The 23,536-nt window shown below is 46.8% G+C and overlaps 1 long non-coding RNA gene across 2 annotated transcripts; it reads right to left on the bottom strand.

The window, feature by feature from the left end:
- Positions 1-12,856: 12,856 nt before the first annotated feature.
- On the bottom strand, positions 12,857-20,227 carry LOC121079058. Of its 2 annotated transcripts, XR_005824847.1 has the most exons (5): positions 20,168-20,227; positions 19,493-19,588; positions 17,135-17,233; positions 13,447-13,629; positions 12,857-13,314 (listed from the first exon to the last, which is right to left on the bottom strand). It is a non-coding gene; the product is annotated as an uncharacterized LOC121079058 (long non-coding RNA). The 2 variants fall into 2 exon arrangements; XR_005824846.1 differs by lacking the exon at positions 20,168-20,227 and having other exon boundaries at positions 19,493-20,010.
- Positions 20,228-23,536: the final 3,309 nt, after the last annotated feature.

Genomic DNA, 23,536 nt, shown 5'->3' with positions numbered 1-23,536 from the left:
CGTGTCTTGCTTAGACCAAGAAAAGCCTCCTTTTACTGCAGGTGCAGCGGGACAAGGCCATGTGCCTTTCCATGCTCCCACGTGCAGGAGGGCTGGCCCAGCACCACTGTGAGCATGGTGCCTTTCCAGCAGGCAGGAGGGCAGGCAAGGACAAGCACGGAACAAGCACGGGCACAGACAAGTAGACACCCAAAGAGGCAGAGCTGATGTATTTATCATTAGCTCGGGGTTAGTAACTGTGCAGAAAATCTGGAGAAACACCCAGCTCTCAGACAGTCTTTTTCCTCCCTTTATCAGGCACCTGGAAACTATTCTTATTCACTAACAAACAGAAATCAGTCTTAAGAACCGCTGGTTCCTGTATTTTTACCTTTCCAAGTAGCCCTTTTTAACTGGTCTATTCAGCACATAATTTGCAGAAAGTCAGGCATTGGTTCTTCAGAAAAAGAAGCAGTGAAATCACTGGGCTTCAGGACAGAGCCTTTGTGAGCTCAGGAACATTACACTGCCCATCAGGTTCAGACGATGTGGTTCCAGGGCTTAGCTCCAGGAAAGCCTGGGCTGTCTCAGTGCCTTCTGCTAAGCTGGTAGGATAACTCGGCATCGTACCAGGGGATCAGAGCACTCCTACCCCATCCTGGCAGTGCAGCACAGGCCGGTGATGTGTCTAAGGCCTGTCAGCATCGACAACAGCACCTTGGCTTTAATTATTTTTTATGATACCTCTCAGCACAATGGCACATATTTAGAGTCAATGCTGGTAACACCGCCCTTCGTTAAGGTAGCCATGCACATGTGTGTGTGTGTATATAAGACCTCACCTGCAGCAAATTATAGCTTTGTCAAAACTAAAATATTCAGGCTGAAAACTTTCCATGCCAGTCACCTGCTAGCATAGAAAGTTCAGTGAATTAACTGTTTCTCTGAGCAAAGTCTTTCAGAAGTTTCAGCGATGAACATGGAGTAGGAATAGGATAGGAATGATGCTGTGGAAGCTCAATCCTTTATCTATTTGCCGGACAGAGGAGATTGCTAGCTGGCTTGGAATCAGTGTGCTGGTTTGACTTGTTGAACAGCTTCTCCTCTACAGCAGTTAATGGACACTCATGCACACCGAAAAGTTGTCCACAGTGTGACTCCAACTGGCAAAGACTACTTCTTCCATTCCCACACTGCTTTCACCCTAGGAAGCTGTTGTTAAGCTATGCCTAAGACCTATGAAAATGGTCAGAGGCACTTCATTGAGAGTTATAGCTATTCTACAGAATTACTGATCCATACTCAAGAATTTTAAAGAGAAAATTAACCACCGGAAGAGATGTTTAGAGCAGCTCAAAGTAAAAAATATGTATTCAACTCCAGGGCTGAAATCTCCCCCACACCCCACCCATCCTATGAGGAACACTTATGATGGACACAGAGAATCCATTTGCTTTCAATATTTGGCAAAAAGAACCACCTCTTCATTTATTAATTTTTAGGAAGTGTTATGACATTCATACAAGGCAATATTGGTTTCTCAGCTATAGATCACGCACAGACTGACTCTTGTGTTTAACTTTCTAGATTGTAAATAGGTCCCATTGACTTTCATGAGCCTGCAAGTAAGTAAAGATAACTTAGAGGATCAAAGCCCTATAAACTGTGTCATTAAATTTTAAGAAGTCAGAAGCTGCATGTTCTCTTCCCAGGCTGTACCAGCATCTCCCATGAGTGCTAATGAGACCAGATCTCACAACACTGCTCTCTGGACATCAGAAGAAACAGATCTGATTCTCGTCTTGATTGCAGAGGTGAAAATAAGCAATAACTCATGGAAATCAGTATAGGTACACACGGTAGTCAAACTATAGCTGCTGATGTCTGTGTGCATTTTGGGTACCTGCCTGAAGTTCAGTTCTCTACTTAATACACGTGATGTATTGGGTCTGGACAGGAGGTTAGAGGAGCTCATCAGAAGTGATTTTTTTCATGTGTTTGTCAATAATTCCAGGAGCAGAAAGGACTAAATAAAGTGAAAAGACTGATTCAGCTCAGGAAAGTTCGGGAAGCAATACCCTGATTTTAGCCAAAATGTGTAACTCCTCCATACCTTGTAGGAGAGCTTTCCTAAAAATCAGGCAGGGCTTTACAGATAAAAAGGTTTCATGAAGTAGGAAGTGAGAAAAGAGAAGTGGGGAGGACATGGTCCCTCCAGAACCTTTCAAACCAGTGCAGAGACATGAGGGAGGAACAAGGCAAAAGCATCATCCCAATCTTATTTTTATGCATTGCTTTTTTACAGCTATCTTCAAAACAAGAAAAGTAGAAGTTGCTGAAGAACCTCCAGGACAAGGACTTGTTTCAGCTGTTTACTATACCTCAAGTGCAGAACCAAGGGGAATTTCTCAGTTCTTGAATTTGGTGACTCCAGGACTGGATGAGACCTTTTCACCCCCTACTTCTGACTCCTTTTCCCACAACAAAGAAACCCAGGCTGCAAGGAAGCCCTGATACACCCTGGCCAGCACTGCTAATGCTGGAGGCTAGGGGGTCAGACACATAGTGCAGGGAACACCTTTGCACTGCAGCCTCCATATAACAGCTCAGAGCACATGAAAAACCTCCTGTGTGGGACTACTTGCTCACTCCCCATCTTCTCTGCAAGCTTTTGCAATTTTCCTTGTGGAGAGCCTACTACTGCAAGTCACCTCAGCAGGGTTTGGCTTATATCTCCCTGCCAAAGCAGGGCTTTCTCTGGGGACTGAGAGCTTTTCTTTCAAAGGGAGTTTTATTAAAATAAAGACAACAATTTGGGAGGCTGAATGAAAAAGACAGCAGTCACTACAGCAAGCTCCTGCCATCACGCAGCAAGTGCTGCTGTTTAGTACAAGACAGAGCAACATCTAGCGCAGGTTCCAGTTTGCACCAGAACCGTGGGGTATACCTTCCACTGAGGCAAACATCACTGAAAAGGTAGATGGTAAAACTAGCATATCCTGGGCAGGGGAGACCAATAAATCATTCATGAAAAGAATAGGAAGCATCAGAGCCAGGGCAAGAGAATGCTAATTTGCTTTGCAACCTGATCAAATGGAACAACTGGCCTTGAGGGATGCAGCCATTTTGGGGGTTGATTGCTAGAGTTAATACAGAGCATTAACTTTGCAGCTTCGCTCCAGGCAGAACTTGTCCCAAGTGATCTAAAACTTTCAATGCACTTATTCTATCAGAAGATTTGTATGTGTGTGACTGCCTAATTAATGAGGTTCTTTTCAATATTAATATGCAGAAAAGTTTACTGCCTTAAAGGTGTGTCAATATATACTCTTTTTTTGGTTAAAGAAGCTTGCCTTTGGCTATTCTAAAATATAAAAGCTATTAATTAAAGTATACAGTGCTTTGGGAAAAAAAAGAAGGGATTGAATTGCTGAAGTCTTTGGGGGAAACTACTGCAGAATTTAGGCCAAATGTCTCAATAAATTGATATGCTAAAATGAGTAACCTGAAGTATTTTAGTACAGATTTTTCACAGGGCTTCACCTAACTCCCTCCCACCCATCAAAGAATACTGTCAAGCGATTTCAGCCCAAGTGGAATCAGGAAAAACCAAGTGCACAAACACCTCCCAAACCTGTTGAGTTGCTCCCTACCCTGCTAGGGACCTACAGAGACCCAGGATGCACGGAGCACTTTTTGGGCAAGACATCAGCCCAACACCTCCAACACCGCTGGTTGTGTCTGCATTGTATCTCCTCTTGGAGCCAGCTTGCTCACCAGCCCCGTGGCTAGCCCCATCCTCTGCTCAGTGCCTGCTGAGGCTGCCACAGCCCTGCCACGGAAAAGTGAGGGCCAGCAGGGTGTGCAGGTGACACATGCAGACCTCACCCAACCCTCACTCTTCATAGCAAAGTGTAAACCCAACCTCAGAGATGCCCTGCACCTGAGAGAGGACAACACAGATGGAGTAGAAGTAATACTACTGCTTTTTTTTTTTTTTAAATATTCAAGAAACTGAGGCATGAACACAAGACAGTTCTCCAGAGCAATTTCCTAAGGATTTTACTTGCCTAAAGGACTTCAAAAATGATTGTCTCCCAGTGATTTTATTACAGGTTCTACAGGAAGCCTGTGGAAAAGCCAAAGGCCAAGTGCTCTGTACAAAGGCAGTATTTTAACTGGTTGACTACCCTTCCTCCCCAGTGGGTGCCTGTATAAAAAAGTTTGCTGAATTAAGTCTGAAATTGTCCTTCCTCTTCTTAGTTTTCCTAGAGCACATCATGGTATTCTTTCCTACCTGACAAATTCTGCAACCAAATGCCACCAGCAGCTACTTGATGAGCAGAGCACAACTTCATCCTTAAGACCTTACAGGAGAATAAAACCCCTCTGGGCATTCTCCCCTGTCTGCAATCTATCTGTACCCCAAGCTGCTACTTGGAGCTGCTACAACAAATGTTCAGAGAAAAGCAAGAAGGCAAAACCCCTCATTTTATACAACCTGATGTGCTGCTGAGTGAAAACAGCTGATGCCCATGGAGCGATGCTGGAGAAAAGGATGAGCAGCTGTAGCTGGGCAAGCTGTGATGTTAGAAACAGCCCATGCATCCTCTTGTTGGGGGGGGGATGCTTGTGAAAATTGTGTGGGTTTCTTAAGCAAAGGTCTTCTATTCAGTAAACTATTATTTTTGAAATATAGTACTGGAATTTCATGATGGGTTTTAATAAGCAAGAGCTAGTTGGTTGCTATGAGGTGACAGTAGTAGTAGTAGGGTGTAGATAAGCTTGAGATTGTTTTTGTTTCCTGCTTGTAGGGGCTGAGAGAAGGCTGGGAGAGAAAGTCCAAAAAAAAAAAAAGAAAGGAAAAATTTTAAATAAACCTGAATTCCCTAGCTCCGTGTTACTGTGAGGAAGATCTCCATAATATAGGAGATAAGCAGCTGCTCAATGTAGGATCAATAGAGTCAAAAAAAAAATCATAATGCTTTATAGGTGTTATTTGATCTCTAATAAATACACTGAATATGGGATTTTTGCATGCTGCTTTGATCTCAGTGAAGTGCATTCTAGCCAGGTTGCTGACACCCCTCTAATGAGTGGTGTTGGAGGCCCTACATAAAGAGCAGCTGGTAAAGGTTGGGAGGAAGAATGCAAACTCTGACATCCCTCTTCCAAAGTAGGTCAGGCTCCTCCAAGGGCCCGGCTGCGCGGGCTTTGTGCAGCTCAGCTGGCTCCTCCTGCAGCAGCAGACGCCCGTGCAGGGTGAGGAATCAGTGCCTGTGCTGCCAGGGGCAGGGTGATGTGTGAGGCTGCTCCGTGGTTCCTTTGGGCTCTGGCAGACCTAGAGCTGCAAAGGGCTGGGAAGTTGCTATAGCAGATGCCTCGTGCCCGGTACTAACCTGCCCTGGGTTCGCTTGCAGAATCCTAAACTGTGTGCAGTGAAGTTTAAAGATGCTCGATCTAGGAGCAGTGCTTAACAGAGAAACGTAGGGATAAAAGCCTCAAACCTTGCAAAGCTTCAGAGGCAGCTATGTGCTGTGCCTTTACCTTACCTACACAGCTTGGAAGAGCCCCTCCATGCACAGGCTTTTTAGGACCAGAACATCGCCAGGTGTAGTGGAGCCCCAGTTCACGCTAACTCACAGCCATGGTGCTGCGGTCCTATTGCTAATAAACCAGTTAAAGCCAGAAAAGATGCCTTTACCTGCTGCCAGCTCCTGTAATAACGTGTCCTAAGTGTGTTTTCTTCTTGCTCTTTCAAGTCATGCACGCACAAGTTACTTTACAAAGTGGTCTCTTGTCTGAGCCTCACAAACTTGTTTTACTTATAATGAGTCTTAGATTCTAGCGAGGACTGCCAGAGGGGAAGCAGGGTTACGCTGTATTGCACCACAGAAACCACCCAACTTAAGTGGATTACTCTTTTTGCCATGGGCTGACTTGCTTATGCAGGTCTGCTTTGTTATCAAGCGTCTGTTACAACACAGGAAAAAGTACTGAAGTGAGCAAGGCCTGTTCTGTCATCTGGATTATCCACTCTGCTTCCCCGTGGGAGCTTTAAGGAAAAACTCTTCTGCATGGGCCCAGGAATCCTTGTCCTGAAAAACCTAACTATGGGAGAAGAGAACGACGGCCTCCGTCCTTACAGAGAGCTTGGTGGTGGCCTGGAGCTACTTGAACGATGCTCATAGTCCTTCGGTTGGCAATGCCCCAGATAAGATGAAGTTGGGTGCTGACCTGCAGGCTGTGAGGATCCACCGGCTCCTCTCTTGTCAGCTGAGTTAGTGACAGTATTTTTCTTCTGCTTAATTTCACTTTAGAATTCTAAATTTTAGAATAAATTTAGTGTGCCTAGATCTTTCGCAGTCAGTCTGCAAGACTCGGGATGGGGTTTGAGGAAGCTCCTTTTAATCCTGTCTTCTGGGTGTGGGTTTTCCCCAAATCTCATTTCCTATTGTAAGTTTGAGTGGGCTCTGACTCCAATTAGCCTAACACGATCGAAACAGAGGGCTGAGGTTCAGAGGATGTGTTTCAGTGGCAGAGTTATCATAGCTCAATGTTGGGCAAAGGAGCCCTATCTTTCCTGCCTCCACACCTCCCTGCCCCTCCAAGAATTGGGATTTTCATTCCTAAAACATAAGCTTTGGTTAAAAGCAGTTTCAAGGCTCTTCTCTTCTGCTCTCTGGATTTTCACATTCTCCCCACATCCATGGATAGTGGAAACCTCTTCATTAATGCCAAGATTGGTATATACATGACTCCAAGGTCTAAGATTTTAAGAAAAATGCCAAGTATCATGAGACTCCCCGTAAAATCATGACAGTTAGCTAGCTGAATACGCAAAGAGAAGTCTTGTACTCTTTCTTTAAAGTTATTTCTATTTTGGAGTAAGGAATCCTAGAAAGAAAAAAGAGCAAAGTGCCCACAAAAGACCCTTGTGTCATGCAGCATAATAAAACTGCCAGCTTTGCTCCTCCAAAGAGAGGTAGCCTTTGAAGACACAGTCCATCAGACAATACACCAGTCTGCAAAGGTATTGGAAACTCTTCTTGGCAAAGCCAGGAGCTGCAAGCTGAAAACTCAGTTTGTAAAATGGGAATGATCGAAATGCATCAACTTTAAAGTATGTTCTATAACACTTCAGACAAATAAAGGAACCCTTAAAAAGAAAGGGCAAAATCAAATGAGGAATCCAGGCTGTGACTGGTTGTCCTCCAGTAATGTTGAAACCTGGCTAAATTTAGAAAAAGAGGCCCTGAAACTTCTCCTGAATAGAACTGGTGTTTGTACCTTGAAATGATGCTGAGAGTTTCACTTTTCATTACAAGCAGATTACTTAGGTTTCTCAAGGAATGTAAGCACTCTTTAAAAAAAAAAAAAAAAAGTGTAATTTTGTTAGCTGTAAAATGACTGTGGTGGCAACATGTGCTAGGGAGCAGCCCTTACTCTCCCCATGCAGGGGCCTGTGACCATTCACATCCATCAGTGGAACACAGCAGGTGCCTGCATGGACGAAAAGCAGGACAGGGTCCTATTTTAATTCCCAGGGCTAACCTCCTTCATTGACCAGGGATGCTCAGAGAGCTGTTAAATTGGCTTTGTTTTTTTTTCATTGACAATAACAGTCTTCTCAACATCACAGACCTCTGTGGCCAATTTAATCCCAGTAATGCAGCTCCTCTGATTGCTGGGACCGATCCCGATGAGGTACTGTGGGGCCAGCCCTGCTTTGCAAGGTGCCTCTGCAAGGAAAAGAGCTGTTAACCTGAATTACTTGGCAGCACTCAGAAATTCTAGCAGGTAATTGTTGCAGGGCAGTCAGTCGCACTTGGCCCCCGTGGCTGCACGAGTTGCTCCAAGAAACTGCAGTAGCTGTGATCACAAATTACTGATTTGTCAGCTGTAATACAAGCCCAGCTATGGTTTTGATGCTTTTGCCAGCAACATGTGAAAGAAAATATTTGAGTGAAGTGGTCTAAGCCAGGTTGGGTAAAGAAAATGGGCGGGGGGGGGAGCCAACCTGACCTACCCAGATTTATTTCATGCAGTGGTGAAACCAGCCCACTGCCTGGATTTAAGACCAGTGGCTGTATTTAATCTGTTTGAATAACTTTGGATGGGTGTTGGGCTTCTTTCCTCTGGAAATTATAATCCAATCCTGCGTACCATGTAAATAATTTAATAACCTCCTGTACTATCTCTCCTCTTGGAGCAATTACACATAACACTGGAAACACAAGCACGTCTCTGACAACAAAAGCATCCTTTGGAGAAGAATTGCCATAGTTTGAACAATAAGATATTTTTTTTTTGCAGATGGAGACCAGAGCAATACCACATCGGGTGGGAAGCGGGAACTCCACACTGGTTCCCTTCATAGGTTACTGCTGGAAAACTCGAACAGCATTTTCTGCTTCCAGGTTGGAGTTTTTGAGGTCCACTGAGCTAATCTGATGAAAAATGTCAGATAATTGCAAATGCAATGGTAGTCACATTCATTCTAACAGTGTGTATAACTATGACTATATATATATAATTATATAGAGTTATCTAGTTGTATATATGGTTAGGTGTAAATAGAGTTACAAATATGTTTTCAATAACCCAGTAGTCAGGTAAATTCCTGTTGAAAGTTCTGGCCTTGCAGTAAGACCTAGGAGAAGGACAACCACATTTACCCCCGTGCCTCACAAGAGCCCATTGCAGAATTGGGTCTATTTTTCTAACAGACTTCTTTATGAACCTGTGTCCTCCAGTAAGGATCAGAAAGGACGGTACTTCAGTGTGCATTCATTTGAGCTTTTCTTCCTCCTGAATCTGCATATGCTGTGTGACAAGGAAGCCTGCTGAAGGTTAATTGTTACTCTAGGATATTATGTGCCTTCTCTCTTGTTAATTTTGGGGGCAGGGTGTGGAAAGGATATCCCTGGTACTTGAACCTTGCTGGAAATATCTGGATGGTTGCTTAAAACAAATGTTTGCCTTACAAGAAAAAAACAGTCCAAAGGTATTCCTCTTTTAAACAAAACTTGCATAAAAAGCCACAGATTTTACCTGCTGCTGTTTGTGTTCCTGTAGCCCTGAGAAGAGGTCTGAGTCAGGAACCTCTGTGACTTTTTGTTGGTTTGTTTTAGCAGAAGCCTCATTCCTTTGCTCTCCACCAATGTCAGAGTCCCTCTGCAGCATAAACCCTTGGTTAAGAAGATCCAAATTACCCCCTTAACTCCAAGGACACAAGGGAAATGAGTGAATGGAAGAGGTCTTTCATCTTCCAAACTTTTTTTTTTTTTTTTGATTCTCCTGGTTAGCAGAGAAGCCCATACTGCCTGCACACCTCTCGGGAGGGAAGGGAAGAGAATAAGGCAGAGAGAAGTGCATCCTCCACCAGTACCAAGGGGCCTGGCTGATGCAGGAATTTGATTTTTTATTTGAAGATCCTTGATGATATTTTCAAGCAGGGGATGGAGCAGAGGATTTACCCATCCCAGCTGAGATGGATCAGCAAGGCGAGTGCAGCCGAGCTCCTAGCCCCAGCCGAGGGCTGTGCAGTGCTGCTGGAGGAAGCAGAGCCATCAGGCTCATCATATTCACTGACTGATGAGCTGCCTGCGAGTGTCTGGCAGGTTCATTTCCAACCCCATCCTTTTAATTCTAGCTCCCCTTTCTTCCAAATGAACCACCAGAGAGTAAGTACGTGAGGGTTTCTACCCAATTACACCTCCTTTTAACAGCATTAGGAAACCGGGGAGCTGCTCTATACCTAGCCGAGGTGGAGGGAATATTTAGCATCTAAGAAATGTCCATGACCTCCTGGATGTAAGGTGGCAGAGCAGCCCATGCTGTGCTACATCTAATATGCATATTCATGGCTCGTTTATTCATGAAAGAAATGACTGGATTAGCAATAGTTTGAAGGACACTGATCATGGAGTTGAAATACATGCAAGTTGCTCACAAATTAGAACTCCATCATCTCTGTAATAAATTGGTAACCATTGTAAATCCTTGCATATCGGTGTTGTTATTGGAAATACTATGTTGTATTTTATTGGATTGGAAACACTTCACAGCTATCAACCTGTCAATTATTTTAGCACAACACAAGGTTTTTCATGATGATAGATGGTGATTCTAAATAATTTTTATAAAGTATTTCTACTTACCGTGGTGTCAGGAAGCCTGCCTGCCTGTGAAATATTGTGATTTTTGAAGCACTCACCTGATAACACTCCTTAATTGTGTAACATTAATCTATGTGTCAATCAAATGCTTGCAGACTAATATATGGATTTTTTTTTCCTTAGATTTCCATAGAGGGGGAAAAATTAAGATCATAGAAAACTCTTGGCAGCATATGAAGGGAGAAGCAATGCCAGACTTGTAACCAATCATGAAAATGCATGTTGTGAAGAATAAAGAAATGATGAACCCTCTTCACTAATGAACTCTACTTTTATTCAGAATGAAGATGTCTTCCAGCAACATGTTTTTTCTTTCTCTTTCTTTCTCCCCACTCCTAACACGCTGAGTGAAAAGAAAAAAGCCCAGTTCTACATGTCTTGAACAGATTCAAACATCTGTGAATAAATAAGTGCTAAACATTAGATACCTCCCATTTAAGTTTCAAAGTCTCTTTCAGAGGATAGTAAATGATATTATTTTGCCTCCCAGAAAGGAAAATTAATTCACAGAGAGGCTGACTTAACCAGGATCATGCAATGAGTGGGAAGCAGAGATGGCTCTTCCATCCTACAGAGTATGCTGAGATCCCAAAATATTTGGGAGGTCAAGCAGGCCAAAAGTTATTACTTCTAACATGAAAGTGTTGAGCATTTTTACATTCAGCCAGAAAGGCTGCGAGGGAAGGGGAGCCATTGCCGTGGGGGAACGGGGCCATGGAAGTGATGGGGACAGCCCCGGGCGTGGGTGCAGTTCCCAGAGCGCGGTAGGAGGCACCCAGGGGAGGCTGGGGCGAGGGGCAGCTGCCTCCTCTTGCAGGGCCACCACGTCCCCCTCACAACCTGCTGGGGCAGAGCCTTGGGGAAGGGTGCTCCAGACTTTTCTCCTCTAGGATCACAGCACGGAGCAAGCTGCTTGGTTTGGTGACACTGCTCCCTAGTCCCCGGTCAGCCTGGGCCACACCGGAGAGGACTACCTGTGGCAGTCCCCATCCCTTACTGCACCCTGATCCTTCTCACAGCCTAGGCCAGCCTGTAATCCTCCTCCAGCTGGGAATAAACCCCATCTCAAGTGCACGCCACACTACAGCTCTCTCCTGCTGCTGCTGCTGCTCTGGGTTTTATTGCTAGCACCAAGTGAGCTGGGGCCGCAGTCCTGTTCACCTGTTTCCTGCGCTTGGCGTGGAATGGGGAAAAAAAAAAATTTGCAAAGGTGCACCCAGTACAGTCCCACAAAACCAAGCCAGCTACAGCATGGGGTGCTGGATTGGAAAGTGCACCTGTGTCAGGAGGGTTTCCAGTCCCCATCACAGTGGATTCTGCCCCAGTCCCAAGGGTCTGCATGTGTCAGCACTGACCGCTCCGAACAACCATGGCAGGACTGGACTCGAGGGGGTCCAGGACTTTTCCCTATTTATACACCATGCAGCCCTTTCCAACCATTACCCTGATTTTATATGTGCAAGCCTGTTTCAGCAATTAGAGCAAAAATCTTTATAGCTCTTTTGGTTTGAATTGGGCTGGATTCAAACCCAGGTACTAAAATGGATAAAATTATCTTGAAAAGCAAAGGAATTACACTGTACTCTCAGCTCCTCTGCATCATGTTATGAAAGACACAAAGATAATATTTGTATAAATTAAGGCTATTGGAGACGTATGGTATTTCAGTTTCTGCTTCATTAAGTTGTCCTCCAGCCCTGAACATCCCTCGATCTATTCTGCAGCACTTTTCTATTTTAAATTTAATCTACCCTGCTGCAGAATGGAAGCTTAAAAGGATATTGCCTCTTTAAATTAAATGTGGAAAAAAATAACAATGGTGGAATTCTCGCTGAAGTGAATGCGATCTATTATATAACTTCTAGAATTCATAATATTTTCATGTCTGTTAGCCTCCCTGCTAGTTCAGTGGTGTATTTCTTCACTGTTTCACTATGGCCACAATCACTTTTTTTTTTTCATTGATTGTAAGACCAGAAGAAACCACCGTGACCATGTAATCTGTTCTCATATGTATAATAGACCATAGGACATGTCTGGATTAATTCCTAATTTGATTAAAATTAATCTTGGGAAAATATCCAAACTTTTCCCTACAATTTCCAAGCAATGGAATATCCATTTACAACCCTTCATGAGTTGTTCCAATACCAGATTATTTTAGCTTTATTTTTACAGAAAAGTGCCCTCTGTTTGGAGGCTGGAATTTCATCTTCCTCTGATTTGTAGCTATTGGATCCTTCCTCTGTGGTATTTGTGTGTGTGTGTGTGTTAGTGGTGGCCAACATACCAGGACCAAGAAATTTTCACCAGAATGGTCACGACTCTTCTGTGAGCCCTGCCACCAGCTAGGCAATGAGCCATCCAATCTAGCTGCTAGGAAATAAAGTGATGATTCAAACCAGGTTCTCTTGAGGATTACCCACCTCATACAGCCCTACCTGGGCATCTGCCCCCATACCACATGCAGAATTTTCTCCCAAAGTTGGGCATCCCAAGGCCTCCTTTTAATCAGAGTCTCCAGTTCTGGCTGCCTGGGCAAGAGACAGGGACTGGTTTTGCAACAGCACCCAAGGGTGCAAGAACCCATTCCCAAAGATGCCTGGCACCGTTGCTTTCTTATTCTGCTCTGCCAAAGCTGTTCTGCTTTGGACAGAATAACTTGTGCCAGAGAGAGGGAACGGGGTTGCAAACATGCATGTGTAGGTGAATGAGTGGGAGTTTACATATCTGCTTGGTGCATAAATCATGCTGCGCATCGGGTAGATTTGAAGGAAGTGCACTGAGAAACCATGAGCCTTCAGCCTGGGAGAGACAGAATAGTTTATTTTCATGTATGTGAATGAGACCTGAGTTGGAGACAGGCAGCCAGTTGCTTCTGGCTGTCTCAGGAGCAGAACTTCATGGGCCTGAAGAGCTTTGCTGCTAATACTGCAGGTGCCTCCAGACTGTAGGTTTAAGGAACTGTCTGGTGGGGATTTTGAGCATCTAATCACAAGACTTAATGCTCCCAGTTCCCATAATAGGTGTTCAGCTTCTTGTTTGTATCTGGGTCATCAGATCCTCAAAGGACAGGAGGTGTGGTGTATTGTAAAACATCCTGAAGTTATTGCTCTGCTGGTGGGAGAGAGTTGCTTTGAAGATGGGTAAATTCCTAGAAATAGAATTAGCAGAATGGGGATGAAAGAGACACCCAGAGAGGTAGTGGGATCTCCACTTCTGGAGATTTTTTCAAGACTTCTCCATCCAACGCCATGGATGACCTGATCTGGTGCTTGCGACAAACCTGCTTTGAGTGGGAGGTTGGATGGATGAGAGACCTCCGGAGCGCCTTTCCAGCCAACATTTCTGTCATGTGGCAGTATGGAGGGATGCAGTCAGGGAAGGTTTTTCTGTCGTTGCCTGCGTGGAGTCATACTGGAGTCATCAGCAGGTTCTCTAATGCGAAGCAGCTCCTCCCGCACTCCAGCTACGAGAGAAGGCTCTTGTGGGCGTTCTCAGTGAGAGCACCCTGGGAAAAGGCAATTGCAGTCTGGGGAGGAGGAATTAAACTGTGTCATTGAGAACAGCGATTAAAGAAGCCAACTGAGATTTCAAGGAAAAAAGCATGAATCTATAGGGCACATTAGTTAATTAAAACAGAAGCACCATCTTCAGAAAGATGATGATCTTCATTCACGGGAAGCTTCTGTTTTCTGCTAAAGGCATATTGAATTGGCGACAGTAGCTCAAGACAACCGTGGTTGCTTTTGGAATAAAGCTGTTAGTTCAGAAGAGGAACAAACACACCCCTTCCCTGGAGTCCCAAGTTCTTGGCCGGAGGAGCTTCCAGCCCTGCTGTACTGCATGTTCAGGGTGGAGCAAAGTGATTCAAGCGAAGGCAGATACTGATTATAGTTTAATTGCTGCTGCAATGCTTCTCTTCCCTGTCTTTGCTATCTCCTGGCAGAAGGCACCTCACCCCCATTGGAGGCTGGGGTGAAACTTTAGCCCCAACAAAGTCTGATGGCCAAATTCCCACGGACTCTGTTCTCCCAGGAATGTGGCCATGTTTTGTGTGCAATGGGACCTCCACTCCCTTTCTTCTGCATCCCCTTTGGATCCCGATTGCGAGCTCACTCTCCATATCATCTGCTGGATCAGCTCAGGCCCATCTGGGAGCTGGGCTGTGCTCTCATAGTGAAGGTCTGTAAAAAGGAGTACATGACAGAGGGACTCGAGTAACCCCTGGGTACATTACTGCTAGAGCCAATCGGTCACGAAGCAAAAGGCTAGAGATAGATTTACTTTCAAAGGCCTAGCATTTTTTTTTTTTTTAGTTGAAGGGGAGGGGTATTTTTCCCCACTTAATGAAAAAGGCCTTTTCCATGTCATAACCAAGAAAGGAGGCTGCAGCACTTGGCAAACAAACTTCTATTAAGTGCATTTGCTGGAAATGTTTATACTTTGGTCTTGACAACTATCTTGAATATACTGAGCATTGCACTGTGCTCTAGCTTGCATAATTGTGACATGGGAGCAAAGTCCTTATGGGGGAGGTGATAGGCTCTTTCCTTGGGATCCTTTTTTTTTTTTTTTTTTTTTTTTTAATACCTGCCACTTGTAATCAGAGGCAAGAACTTGTTTTGGAAAGTATTTTCCTGCTCTCCAGGGATTTTCTCTTTCCCTTGGCTGATTTGAGCAGCAGCACGAGGAGGATGAAGGGAGCAAAGAGGAGGGGGGAACTCCTTCAGAGCAGGGAAATCACCACTACCTTCCATGCAGGGTGGCAGATGTTTAACGAGGGCTTCTCTGCCTTCCTCCAAAACTCCCTTTCTGCAGCATGTTGCCTGGAAACCCTCTGCTTCTTCCCCTTTCACATTTAATTACTGCAAATTGCTGAAAACTTTATCTAAACTCCTATCAGGCAGACAAATCGCTGTTTGATCAGGGCAGATACATGGACCTGAGCAATTCCAAATGTTAATCTCCACTTGCTTTGGGTTTCTGGTGTGGTTTTCTTTCCCTACTGTCAGGATTCAACCCAGTATTTCCCTAGCTGAGTAACAGGAATCTGGGCTCATTTAGGAAGACCTGGGCTCTCTGATTTTGTATATGAGTAGAAGATAAGAAAGGAGGTAGACAGGGATTAGCATAAGAGACTGGTTAGATGAATATGAATGGGTGCTCTCACTTCGAGGCAAATGGATGGCAGTTCAACAGATGGTGGTTGTTCACCAGTCCCTGTCAAGTGCTGCTGGCGTGGGGCTATCCTTGTGGATGGGTGTCCCCTTTACAGCTTGATTTCCCTTCTGGAAGCCTCCACAGAAAGGCAACGAAATGTAACCCACGTGGAGAAGGAATTACTCTTTGCCCCCAGCCTCTGTCTTTGCGGTTGGAGGCTGGGCTGACGCACTGCGTGGGGAGAGAGCCGGAGGGCAATAACCCGTCATCTCGGTGCCATGCTAATTCCGCGGTTAAATACAAGGGTGTCACACGGCGCTGGTGCTGCTGCTGGCACGGCTCCCTGACACCGACGGGGCACACACGCAGGTGGGGCTTGGCGGCACTCCGGTTCCCAGCGCCGAACCAGCAGCCCATTACCTACATGGGGCTGGAGAGGCGAGGGTGCCTCCCAGTGCTGCGACCTCCCCAGGGAGATGGGAGCACCTCTGGCAGGAAAGGGCAAAATGAAGAGTGTATCTGAAAGCCTCCCTTTCCCACCTACTCATGCAAGGGAGCCAAATGAGAAGAAAGTGGACATGAGGCTGAGCTTTCGATTTTGATTCTGGTTCATTTTTTCTGAAAGAGTTTCATCCAAAGCCGTGAGATGCAAGTTCTGGCCATCATTTGCAGGCTCCTAGGGAAGGAGCTGGGGTTCTCCAGGACCATCTCAGGTTGGAAGCAGGCTGCATTGTGAAGCTGCCAGGAAGAATTCACTCTGTCTTGACTGGAGTCTGCAATATACAGAGCCAGGGTGAAGCAGGGAGCCTAAATCACCCAGATGACTTCTAGAACGATTAGTCTCCCCCAGGTCAAGAATGTAGGCAAACCTGACCTGGGGGCTAGCTGCCCTCAGGGCTTGCTTTTATTATTATTATTTTCCTCTGACAAACGCCTGGCTGCCGCTTCAGCCACTGCCCAGATTTCATTTCCCCTGCGGAGCGTAGGAGCTGCCGAGACACCAAGGAGTTAACGTGTGCTGGAGGCAGGCAGGGAGCCCACAGCCCCAGACTGCCTTCTCTCCCCTGCTCGTGAGAATCCCTCTTCCCAAACTGTTTCGCACACTCACAGCGCTCACAGTTAACAGGTTGTTTGTCTTGCAGTGGATCGGAGGGACTCTGTGTAAACCTCCATACAACTGAATTTAATTACCTGCCAAACCTGCACCAGGGCATAAGCCCACATGTTGTATGTGACATTACCAGTAGAGCAAGTACTGGAATGCAGGGGCTAGAATAATTTGACAGCTAACATAGAGCACCGTGATTTATATTTTGGTTATATTGAGATTTCCCCCCCTCTTCCCCAACCCCCCCCCACCTTTGAGAACTCATATAAATATTTACTTGGATCCTAGGACCTTGCTTAACCCTCACAGTGCCACATTTTATCTTCTTCCTTTTTCTTTTTTTCTTTTTTTTTTTTTCCTGGCATTTTTGGTTTTTCAGCAGCTACTCCAGAAATGCCTTTCATTTTCAAACATGGAAGATTTAAAGCAAAAATAACTTCACCTTTAAACTGCTTCATCTGTAAACAATGTGATCCAGTAAGCTTTATATATTTACTGTCATGTTCAATTGCAAACAGATTATGGAGAAAGGTTTCTTTTAAAAGACACAAGATGTTTAATAGAAACATTGGTTTATATTCTGGAGCAGAGACCAGCTGATACCTCTGCTATGTTCTAAATTTGATCCCAGCTACTCTACCTCATTAATTATTGAGCTGAGTAATGTGAATATAAAATCTGCTTGTTTCAAATTTAAACTTACCTGATGTTCAATGTTACCAGGAAAGGGTCCTTTTATTTTATGTCACCTCATGGTTTAAGTCTGCACACAGTAGGACAGCAATTACCCCATGGGAGAGATCTGCTAATACGGAAAATCAGAAAGCCATAGGTTTTTCTGTTACTGTTATTATCATGATTCCTGTCTGGCTGTCTGACTTACGCAGGAGTCACTTAGCCCCAGAGGCTCACAGGTATTCGCTTAATACCCTGCTCTTACGGGTGCCTGGCTTGAGAAAAGAGAGGACCTGGAAATACCCTTCCACAAACATTTTCTACTGCCATCCTTGCTATGCCCTTTATCCATCTGTGGGTTAACCTGTCGCTCCTCAAACCAGTGCTGGACCGAATGAATTTGTGCTTTTCCAATCCTTGAGATCAGCGTGTGCTCTCGCAGCCCAGTGTAGCGTTACCGCTGCAATACCCAGAATGAAATGCCTGATCCATGGGTCAAGGCTGACATAAAAATAAGGATGGACTGTGTCAAGAGGAGTTTAACAGTCCTATCGTTCTGAGGTCCTGAACGTACCCTGTGTTTCTCTGCTTCAGCATCCACGCAGGATGGCTCAGTACTAGAGCTGATGCTAGCATTGCAATAGCACTACCACGACGTGTGGAACTGGATGCCATGCAAGATGGGGGCCAGACTGAGGATAAATATAAAAGCTTACCCTTAGAATCACATAGGTAGAGATTTCAGACTCAAAACCCTTTTGCCTCTAATCTTTTGCCACCTTAAATAGGGGGGAAATGGAGATCCAGAGAGCTGTAAGGGCCATGTGAGCTCAGAGAGCTGTCTGAAATGTACGTTCCCTTTCTCATGTTTGCAGAGGCTTTAGGCAATAACTGCACCATGGCGTACGAGCAAGGAAGAAGCAGTTAGCAGAAGTCCAAGGTGCAGGTTTATTGCCCTTTGTAATTTCTCTTCTGAATGGGTCCCCTGAACCAGCAGGAAAGTTTCTGCTCCATTCACTGACAAATGAGACAGGACCCATTAAAAGACGTGATTATAGCACCCTGCGCTGCCTGCCCCCCCATGCCCCTTGCTGTGTGCGATGCGGTGCCCGCACTGCCGGCTGCGGGAGCAGCACAGCACGGTGTGACCTGTTCCACCAAGCCTGTCCTCGGCCTGCGGTGCCTCAGCTTCCCCACCCAGCTGTCAAAGGGCACAGAGGGGCCTCCTTCCATTACTTGCCTGAAGTCCTGCAGAAGAAGGACCGAGTAGTGTTTAATTCTCTGCATGCGGTGTTAGATGCTTGGCACGGATTTCTTGCTACACTTATTTCAGAAAAAAATGCACTGCATGCAACGCCCTTGTGACAGAGTGTTTAATATCCATTATAAAGCCAGGAGCATCTTTCTGAAAACAAATGAAGGCCCATTAGTGAGAAGCCTAGGCTAAAGCAGAACCAGAGCTGTGTTTTATTGGTGGGAGGCTGCAGGATTCGACAGTCAAATACAGGCACAAACTATGCGGTGTATTTGCGACACATATGCAGTGTTGCAATACCAAATGAAAACATCAGAGTTCAGAAATGAACCCATCTCCATATCTGTGCAGACATGACTTAATATCTCCTAGCGTCGTGGTGAAAACAGGAGCCTGCAGAGAACGTACGGTTACCAAAATGGTGCATCAGAGCTGCACAGTGCCCTTGTCACTGGAGGAGATCTCCCCGGTATAAACCTTCACCCACTGCCTCCAAAACCATGGCAAGAGGGAGGAGAAACAAGTTTGAGATGTTTCTTTAAAGAAAGCACTAAACTTGGTAAAAGGACACATCTTTCCTACCTTGCTCTCTGCCCCTCATGCCTCAGGATATCATAAATTTTTGATACCAATAAAACAGAATATTTGATGAGCTGCTATTTTGCATTAAAGCAACTTTACATGCAAGGATTGCATAATAGGAAGTAAAATTGAATTTTGCCTCAGAACAAGTTCTTATTATTAATTTAAGTGTTTTTTATATATTTTAGCAGCAGCTTATCATTCTATATATTTAATTTCTTTCAAGTGAGAACACTTAGCATTGGTTTCCTTATCTAAACAAATCTTTTAAAAGAACACATGTATAAAGTGGAAATGCAGTGTTTTGCATCTGTGCCTTAAGACAAACAGTGAAACTTTAAAAGGGGAAATAAAATATGGCAGAGGACAACTATCTCTAAAGCCTAATAGCAGCCTCTGTGGGACAGGAAAACATACCGTTTTCTTTACGTGGAATGCTTTTTTCTCTCTTTGCTGCAATATGTTTATTCCAGCCATATTGTGACAAACCTATGAATACAATAAGCCCCCACTGGAGCAATTCTGTTTAAGGCAAAGGATTTGCAGTACCTTAGGTCTGGATAACACCGCAATCTATTTTCTAACACTTCCACGCACCGCGATGGGCAGGACCAGCTCACAAATATAAATTGTCTCTCCTCAGTCCTGGATGCAATAGTAGGAAAACATTTTGTAGCACTTCATGCTGTGCTCAATACTCACTACCAAAAATCACCCTTTGAAAGTCAAGAAAAGGCAGCACTGAAAGCTATTTTTTTTTCCTTCTTCTTCTCCTTCTTGCATAAAACAAAAGTCCAGTGTGGGATCCTAGCAGACCACTGCATGCTACATTACTGCACACGCTACGTGGGATTATGCAATAAGCTATTTAGGGTGTGCTGTGTGCGCCTGTACACGTGTAACTTCAGATTCACTCTAACCTTAATGGAGTTAAACATAATGATTTAATAAAGAAAAAAAAAAAAAAAAAAGAAAAGAAAAGAAAAGAAAAGAAAACTTAGTCAAATAAGGAGCAAAATAGCCATTTCCCCGTCGATCGTGGGGAATTATTCTTTCTTCAGTCCTGCAAAGGAGGAAATCAAAACTTGGCGGGGGGAGAAAGAAAGAAAGAAAGAAAAATCCGGGACAGCGCTGCGAGCCGAAGCAGCGGCAGGGAGGGATGCTGGAGGCAGGGAGCTGCTCGGGCAGCCCCCATGGTGCTCGGCAGCCCCGCTCCGAGCTCACCTGGCCGAGCCGCGGAGCCCCTCCGGCCCTGCGCAAGGGGCTGCACGGCCGCGGAGCCAGCGGGGGCTCGGCCGAGCGCTGGCGATGTTTTATCCCTCGTCCCCGAAACCCGACACCCGCAGCCCCGAAGAGCTTCCCTGACCTTGGGCTGTCAATCACCGAAAGCGAGCAGCCTGCTAGAGAGCCGGACGGGCACTGCGCCAGCTGGGGAGAAAAAAAAAAGAAAATAAAAATTAAATCCTAAAACAGCTGGGAACAGTTATCTCGCAAGCCCTGGCTCATCCTCATCACACATCTTGCCTGCCCACCCCACTGCTCATCCGCCATACGGTACCAGCGCTCAGCATCTCTGGAATGTCTTAGATCGATGCATCTGTATTTAGTCCAAAAAAAAGTCTTTTTAGTCTTAGATTTCTCTGTTTTGGAATTAAAGGCAATCAGTTTTATACACTCTCGTGGAGGGAAGGAGGGAAGGGAATATTTGAAGCAGTCTGTTAAGCGGTTGGCAGAGACAGTCTGTAAGTTTTGTGTCGGTAAATGGGGTGAGGGGGTTGTGTTGCCAATTGTGTTTCCTGTCTGAGTGTCTCGTTTAATTCTGGGAGCAGCCGTAGCCAGTAGTCACCTCTGCCCCGGAGGGGGGATGCAAATCTCTCTACAGCTGTTAGCAATAGCTCTTGCAAAACTGCGAGATCAAACAAAATAATGTGATTTTCACTGAAGGGAATCGTCCTCCTGCACTACACGAGCTCACAACTGAACCGTCCTCCGGCAGCCAGATTTGGCGATGCGATCCTGGAGCTCTCCCCCGCCTCATCCCCGGGCGTGGGGGGCAGCGGCCTCCCCTGGCCGTGCTGCCTCCGGGGGGGCCTGATAGGGTGACCCGAGTGTCGGGGTCCGGTCCCGTCTTGCTGTCACCCCGATCCCAGCCTCCCTGAGGCTGCAGGGAATGAGCTGGGGACCGCTTCTTCTTGCTTGCGTGGGGCATATTTTTTTTATATATATATTTTTTCAGCATCTTCAGCCCCTCCGAGCTGTGTCATCCATGGGCGCTGCCGGAGCCCCGGTGCCCAGCTGGAGCCTCCCGGCCTCCTTTGGAGCCTCGGGGGGGGACAGGCTACGGGGCTGCTGCGCATCCCGGGAGAGCAGCGGGCCCCCAGCCCCGGGCAGCGTTGTGATGGGGAAAAGTGGCTCCGAGGAGGAACAGACAAAGCAGCACATCCGGGGGTGGGGTGGGAGGGAGAAGAGGGGCTTGGGGAGGGAAGCTGCCTCCCAGCCCGCTGCTGACCCCCAGATCCTCCGCAGAGCTCCGGGTGGAGAGCGGGCAGCTGGGGAGCATCCCTCCGGGCTCGGCAAGACGGGTGTAGGGGGGGGGCTCCTTTTCCTTTTGGGGTCAAGAAACTGCCCTCCATGGTGCCCTCGACTCCTGTGCCAACAGCCCTTCATGAATCAATGAGGAACGGCGAGAGGTCATCGGCAAAACGCGGGGACGGCACCGACACGAGAGCAAAGCGGGGCTGGGAGAGGAGTGCGGGGGTCACCCTTTGCTTATGGGGAGCCCGGGGAGGGGAGTGGCCCTGGCCAGCCACACTGGGGCCGAGTGCCGGTGGTCCTCGGTCCCCTCGGTATGTCAGAGACCCCCTCTGATGTCGGGGGGGGGAACGAGCCCGACCCCCGGCCCGGCGCAGGGCAGGGCGCAGGGCCGGGGGCGCAGCTCGGAGCATGTCCCGGGGCCACCCAGCGCCACCAGGTCCCGGAGCCACAGAGCCCCAGCTGTGCCCGTGGAGGTGGTCGGCCGCTTTTGCTTTTCTTTTCCATCGGAAAAATGAAAAGTCGGGAAGGGCAGAGGCGGCTGCAGCCTCCCTGGCCGGATCCCGGCTGTGCCCCGCCGCCGCCACCGCTCCGCGGGGGGAATCTGGAGGGCTTTTCTAAGGCCTGTTTTCCTATTTTGTTGTTGTTGTTGTTGTTCAATTAGCCCTGGTGATTTATTCAATGCATGCATGAGGGGACATTAATATGCGGTGGCAGTTCCCACAAACAATATTCCTCTCAGGCTCTCTGCAGCCATAGCGCTTACTGGCAAGGGGGGAGGCTATATAGGGGAAGCCAGGCTCCCCGTCCCTTTCCTCCTCGTCCCCCCTCGCAGGGCAGCTCATCCTCCGGGCCTGACCCGTGCAGCCGGGGACTGGGACCTGCCCCGGCCCCTCTCAGCCCCCCCCGGCCCAGCTGGCTCTGGCAAGGCAGGGATGCGGCTGGGATTGATGAGGGGATCGGGATTTTAAGTTACTGTATTTGCTTTTTTCTTTTTTTTCCCCACACTCTGTCCTTAACAGGCTGGTTCCCCAAACGTGGCTTACACCGTGCCTGCAAAAGCAGCTCGCTGCTGTTGGAAAGAGAAGCAGGGCAGGGAGATAATATTTTGGGGGGTTGTGTGTTGCCTTGGGTTTTATTATTTTTTAAGAGGGATTTAAAGTTCAACACAGTTTTGACACCATGAGAGCAGCAGCTCTCGGGCACTCTGCCATCCGGCTCAGGGGCTCCCTTCCCCGCACAGGGACGAGGAGCAGGGCCGATTTCTGACCCCTCCCCGGCTGCGGTTAGAGGAGCTGGGCAGCTTTCGGCCTTGGGAGCTGCTGGGGCTGCGGGGTGCTGCAGAGCCCCGGGGGTGCCGAGGGGAGAGCCGTCCCCATCTCCACATGCATCTAAAGAGTCTTCTAGACTGCACGTTGCTCGTGCTTAAAAAGAAAATAAGAAATAAAATTAAAAAAAAAAAAAAGCCAGAATAAATAAAACTTGCAGATGGAGAGGAAGAAAGAGGAAAGTGAATGGCAAGCCCAGATCCCAAAGGAGCAAGGGGAAAGGGGACAGACTTGGCCAAGTCCTCTCCTTTTTTTTTTTTTTAAATGTAAAAAGGAAAAAAAAAAAATCACCCAAGTGCTTGCACTTTCCCTTCTCTCCCTCCCCGGAGCTGCTCAGGCCGGAGGGGCCGCAGCGGGCAGGGATGCAGCCGGGCCCGGCGCGGGGCTCCGCGGGTGGGATGCTGAGGCAAGGCGGGGAGAATGCAGGGGGGGTACTGGGGGGCTGCAGGGGAAGGAGCCGGGACCCTGCGGGCAGGAGGCAGCAGCGGTCCCGAGCCGCCGCAGCAGCTGCGCAAAGCCCCATTTAAAGCCCAGCGCCGGGCGGCTGCCTTGGCTGGACAGCAGTCGGAGGATAGGTTAAGGTCCAAAAGTCTTTCTTCCTTTTTTTTTTTTTTTCCGGAACACGAGACGTCAGAGAAGCAGGTCTCTCCAAGAAATGCCATTTCAATGATTTTAATAAGCAAAATAGGAAACAATTTTAATAACCAAAAACAGAAACCAGTCTGAATAAAAC

Source organism: Cygnus olor, chromosome 16 (assembly GCF_009769625.2).
Source record: "Cygnus olor isolate bCygOlo1 chromosome 16, bCygOlo1.pri.v2, whole genome shotgun sequence".
In the NCBI taxonomy this organism is placed as follows: domain Eukaryota; kingdom Metazoa; phylum Chordata; class Aves; order Anseriformes; family Anatidae; genus Cygnus; species Cygnus olor.
This window is presented reverse-complemented; position numbering and strand designations above follow the sequence as displayed.